The following is a 6,429-nucleotide window of genomic DNA, read 5'->3' as shown; positions in this document are numbered from 1 at the left end:
CATGAGTGACTTACTTGTGCAAGAAATTAAATTATGAGCATATGAATGAGAATGAGGGACATTTAATAGATGAGTTCCTTAGAATAAAGATCTCACGGAGTAGCTAATGTCTATCTAGACAGCTCTTTGGTGTCTACTATTCTCGCAGCTATACTAGATTCACACAAGTGTTTTACATCTACACTTTGACTCATGTTGAAGGGTAACCCCAATTCCCTTACTTTTGATGAGTTGTTTATAGTGCTCTTGCAACAAGAACAGTAATCTCAAAAAAATTGGACTAGTCCATATATGTGTGGGAGATCAAGTATTTGTGCTGCTAATAAAAAAGGTAAAGGCAAAGCCTTTTCTCAGGGTGGCTATAAGCCAAATGTAGAATCAACCCAGTCTTTTGAAAAGCATGCCGAGAAGTGGTATGATAAGCCTAATAAGAGAGGCAAATGGCCATTACATCAATGAATGTAGAAAAAGATTGGGAAGGAGAAGAAAAAAGAGTCGGGCCTGATGCATCAACACTGAGTGCTAAAAAGAAGGAGTCAATGAACTATACATAGGATGATTGGGCATTCATTATGCACTGTAGTTATGATTCTTATGTCCATGATGTATGCATGTCAATGATAAAACAACATGTCTAGCGCTTTGATAATGGTGCTAGAGCAAGCATTCATTATGCACTGTAGTTATGATTCTTATGTCCATGATGTATGCATGTCAATGATAAAACAACATGTCTAGCGCTTTGATAATGGTGCTAGAGCAAGCATATTACTTCTTAGCATGATTTATTTTCTTTACTTGAGTCTACTCTTGAAGAAGCAAAAATCACATGTGCAAACAACTCCTCATATCCAGTAAAAGTATTTGGTAAGGTTGTTCTCACTGCTACAAATGGTGGGACAATCACCCTCTTAGAAGTCTCGCTTGTGCCGGGCATCAAAAAGAACTTGTTGTCATTCTCTTTGCCATTGCTAAGGCAAACCTAGTGCCAGATTGACAACTGTACAATTCATGTAGTCATTAACCACAAAAGAGTGGCGAAAGCTTAAGCTAAAGGTCTTGATTCTCAAATTATGCAAAATCCCCATGGGTTTTATTGTGGCCTCATCAACAATCTTAAGTATTAGGCTCGTAGTGTCAAGTGAGGGTTGCCCCCACTTCTCCCAGCACTTCTTGGTAATAACGTTAGCCTCTCCATCTAGGATGGCTGTGACGACTTGATTATCCTTGTATATTTTACTGGAAGGATGACTCATATCATCACTCTCAAAGTAGTGGCCTAATTTACTCACCGCCTGGTACTTTTGAAAAATCTTGGTGAAGTGCCTCTTCCCTATCGGTGTTTCGTTGTATCATCAAATTCATTTGAGGAGTCAATTCTTCCATGCTTGCTCTTAGTCTTCTGTCCATTTAATCCTTTAGATATTTCCATGAACTTGGGCTTCCTTGTAGGTAAGGAGCCAATAGAAATCTAGAAGGATGAGATTCACATCATCACTCTCAAAGTAGTGGCCTAATTTACTCACCACCCGGTACTTTTGAAAAATCTTGGTGAAGTTCCTCTTCCCTAACCGGTGTTTCATTGTATCATCAAATTCATATGAGGAGTCAATTCTTCCATGCTTGTTCTGAGTTTTTTGTCCATTTAATCCTTTAGATATTTCCATGAACTTGGGCTTCCTTGTAGGTAAGGAGCCAATAGATATCTAGACTTGGGAGAAGAGGAAGGTGGTGAATCCTGTTATGTCTTGTAGGGTATGTCCATTATCACTTACATAGCTATCTGGACTAGTAATGGCATATGGAATGTGTACATATCCTTTTAAGTGTGGAACTCTTCTATCATCTCCTAGGCTTAGGATTAAATTCCTCATCCTCAAAAGAGGATCAAGAGACATTGGAAGCTATATCCCTTGCTTGAAACCTCTTGAATTTTGACGTAGGCTTCCCCCCTTTGTCCTATCTTCTTGGACCTTCATCTTCTAATTCTAGGGGTGACTCTAGCATGTTTTGAGACTTCATCGATTGGTAGGACCTCGGTCGGCAGTCTCTATGCCTTTTGAGTATGGGAAGGTGAAGCTTGTCCAGCTTCATGAGTGGTGGCTCTCCTCCTATTTTTCATTCTTGTCACATCATTGAGAAGAACCGTTTGTGTCAGCCCATCTCTTACGCTTAGCAGGCTAATGCTAGTAGTCAAAGCTTATGCTCTTGGGTTGGATGCTCTCAATGGGAAGTCCTTGTTTGTATCAGTCCATCTTTGATGCTTAGCAGGCTAATGCTCTTGGGTTGGATGCTCTCAATGGGAAATCCTTTAGATGAACTATTTGTATCAGTCCATCTTTGATGCTTAGCAGGCTAATGCTAGTAGTCGGCTTATGCTCTCAATGGGAAATCCTTTAGATGAACTGTTTGTATCAGTCCCCATCTTTGATGCTTAGTAGGTTAATGCTCGTAGTTGGCTTATGCTCTTAGGCTGGACTTGGGGTGGATGCTCTTAATGGGTAATCCTTGTGCATGTGATCAATGTCACAGCCAGTGCAAAGGGGTACAAGTGGTTATGGGTTGGTTGGTGTGCGATTGCTACCATAGCCTTCTTAATGGGACACTTTTCCACCACACTTGGTGAGGTCCCTTACAATGATAGCCTTGTGGCATGCAGAATCCTATGGCATTGATGCCTCTCCCTCGATTACATTGTATTGTAGCTATATATATTGGGTAGACACTATCGCCGTCTTGAATGTAGTGACTTAGGATTTGTCTCAGTCGACTCTAAGCTTCTAGGTAAATATGTCCTCCCCTATTCTCTCTTCCTCCCCTTCAAGTATTCCTATCAGGGTCAATTGGTTCATAGGGGTTATAGGTAAATAGTATCATCCCCTATTCTGTCTTCCTCCCTTTCAAGTATTTTTGTCAGGGTCCATTGGTTCATGAGGTTACTCGAGGAGAACGGGTGGTTGCTATGGAAACCGGTAGGGTTAAGGCATGACTACCCAAAATGAGGTGCATTAGCCAAGCATGGGCCATGTTGGTGGTGCTGCCATTTGGTGAATGGGTCGAGCTAGTGTGACTAATGGTTATTGCCTCTAGGGTTGATTCTTGTAGCAACAATGGATAGGATCATGGTTTCCTACCCTCATGTAGTATGCACACTAGATTTTTCCTTGTCGGGGTCTTAGGTGGATGCATTCCATGCTTATGTGGTTTAGCATGGCAACTCACATCTAGGGTATAGATGTTGTTGTCCTATGTTGTCCTTTCTTAACCCAACTTCATTTTGTTGCATGAGTGTGGCCGCTAAATCTTCTACTGCTGACGGTGTGTGACCTATGGTTCTTTCCCCTTGTTTTGTTGACCTTTAAAGGTAATGTGCCAAATGATGCTTCAGATGGGGTCCCTTCAACAAGATTCCTTAAATTAATTCCCATGAAGCTATCATCAAAATCTATGGCACAACATGGCTAAGAATTCTTATGTTTTTAATGTACAAGGCATTGTGCAAGGTTGAGTCAAGGATTCCTTCTAGGCACCTTCCAGTCAGTTTTGTTCAATCAGAGAATTTGTCAATGTCAGCACATCTAGAGTGGAGGTATCTCGCTTTATTAATGTAGTCTCTGATTGATTCTTTCTTTGGCTGCTTGACATGGTAGAGTTGGTGGACTAGTTTCCATTGGGCTCCCTAATAGGAGAATACCCAAATGTGAATGCAGTCTTTAAGTTGTCAAAACGAGCCTTGTCTTCTTCTAGTTTCAATGATTGGAACTATCCTACCTTCCCTTCCATTGAGGCTAAAGGCACTCACGCTTACAAAGTCATCAGGTCAACCACATGTATTGCACATTTGATCAAACACTTCCCAACAATTATGAAATGGGATCTCCAGTCCCATTGAACTTTGGCAGACTTTGCAATTTGCATTGGTTTGATCATATTTTATTGTCTAGGGCTTGGGGACAACACTGTCGTTGGTGGTGGAGTTGATATGATTCCTGTTGTACCCCCTCTCTATTTGTGTTGCTATCCTCAAATTATCTTATGTGGTTAGTATAGCTAGTGGTGGTGTAGGTGGAGGTTGAGGCAATGGTTGTGAGGGATAGTATGGGGTGGGAGCATGGAAAATGCTGGATATTGTAGTTACCCTACAGGGTACTACGGAGGGTAGACATATAAGACTAGGTCATAATGTTGTGGGATGTGGACTCCTCGTGTTTTGCTGGACCTATCTCAGAGCCTCCTCCTCCTTGATGTAAGGTTTCTATTTCAATGTAACTAGTAGCCTGGGTTGTCTCCTTTGGTCCTAGTAGCTTGGGTTGTTGCTACAACCCCTATGGAAAAATTGAACCTGACATCCCTCGTACTACTTGTACTAGGGTCTAATGCTACAAAACCCGAAGATGCGATAGGCAAACAGTCCTAGGTTTGTATTTTGTGAATTAGCTGAGCCAAAATTTGCCGATGTTACCATCGTTGTTAGTGCAGCCACACTGGTTATGGTTTTAGAAAGGATTATTTCTTTCCCTATAGGGTTGGCACTTCTAGTTCTTGAACTATACAAGTTAGGGTTTTTTTGGCCAAAATTATGAAAAGTGTTGCCTATGTACATGCTCGATAGAGCCTGTGAATGCATGTTCATAGGTAGGAATGCACGTCCCTATGTTTAACAAAAGAAATTTGGAAAATATTCTCATTGAGGAAAGACTAAAAAATATCCATAAATGACCATAATGATAAAAACGGCTAATATTTAGGGATTTGGCCACACATGTTCCCATCTCATCTAGCCACGCACATACCAAAGTGGGAACACATGTTCCTGGCTTATGAACACAAGTCACATAGGGACTTAGAAAAACTTAAAAATCTATTAGAATTTCCAGAGCCACCTCGTGACTTGTATTTAAATAGGGTGTGCACTAATGTGATCACCCTTACATGTACATAAGATCAAGAAGAATTTTTGGACTCAATCTCCCTTAAGAAGAGATTAGCTTCAATGATGCAAAATTGAGAGCACCATCTCAAGAGGAATCACTATACGCTTCACAGTCCCTACTAGGACCTCATCAAAGCCAAGCAACCCTAGTAATTGAACGATAGCGAAGATGCTAGCTTGAGTGAGGCCTATTATTGGGATTCTTTCACTGTAGAGCCTCTTATGGACCAAGAAGTTGGAGTAATTGACTCCCCTAAAAACCACTCAAAGGAGTTTTCTATATGAATTAGAGACATTATCACAAGAGATCCAATTGATGAGTGGGAGTTATAGAATCACCAAACCACTTAGCAACCACCACTGGCTAGAAGACCAACCATGGAGCCATCCATTCCTTCTAGCCACTCTTAGTAGAGAAACCCTCTCTTGTGGTCCTCAAACTTGCCTTCCCTATGTGGGGTGTAAAGAGGGAGAGAGCTATGGAAATCTCAAGCTCTACCTCAATGCCTTGGTGAGTAAGAGAATGGGGCATGATGTTGGACAATGGAGGTCATAGTTGAGCTATGGAAAGCTCAACCTCTACCTTAATGCCTTGGTGAGTGAGAGGATTGGGGCATGATGTTGGATGGAGGTCATGGCTCAAATTTTTATCTCTAAGAGACTAGTGTCTCTCCCATTTTACAAGGATAACGATGGATCTATATGAACCATTTCTACATTAACCAATGTGTAAGCACACTCCATATGAAAGACTAGCATGAAAAACTTCTAAAGAATCATCAAGTCTTAATACTTTTTAAAATGAGAACCTTGCAGAGATCATCTGCATGTTAAAGTACTCAATTTAAAACTTTTATAAAGTTACTCTAATGAGGCACTAATTGGGTGCAAATTGTGTGAAAATTACATCATTCAATAGCCCCAAGCTATGCCTAATCATAGACTATTTTAGTCCTTAATCCAAGAAGGGATTAAGATAAAACATTTGCATAAAGGTGCTCTTCAAAGAGGGCAAAAGTGGCTTCATTGAGCTTTATTTTGCATATATTTTAAAGTTAACTTTTTCTTAATCATATGCACAAAATGAGCTAATTAAAAAGCATTTAAAAATTACAAGGATTAAATGTTAATCCATGATCAAATTTGGGTTAACTTTGGGTTCACATAAGAAAAGAAATGGAGTTTCCATGAAAAAAAAGATGAAAATTGTTAATTTTAATTAATAAGTTGATTATATCACAACAATTACCATTAGCCTTTTAAAAGGGAAGCCTATGATAAGCTCTTAAACAAAAATCTTGTGAAAGGATTTTGGGTGCAAAAGGACAAACCCCTCCCAAACCCCCCTTCAAGGAGGGGTGTCATCCCAGCCTGCCAACCCCACACCCCTTGCTCGACCCCCCTTCAAGAAGGGGGTGTCATCTAGCTCCCACTTGTAATTGTAAGAAAGAAAGAAAGAATATATCAACTTTTTCTCCCATTAAAATGTGAGGAGT

This window comes from Cibotium barometz, chromosome 48 (assembly GCF_041138505.1).
Source record: "Cibotium barometz isolate CiBa-2024 chromosome 48, ASM4113850v1, whole genome shotgun sequence".
Lineage (NCBI taxonomy): Eukaryota > Viridiplantae > Streptophyta > Polypodiopsida > Cyatheales > Cibotiaceae > Cibotium > Cibotium barometz.
The sequence above is the reverse complement of the archived record's forward strand: the minus strand, read 5'-3'. Positions refer to the sequence as shown.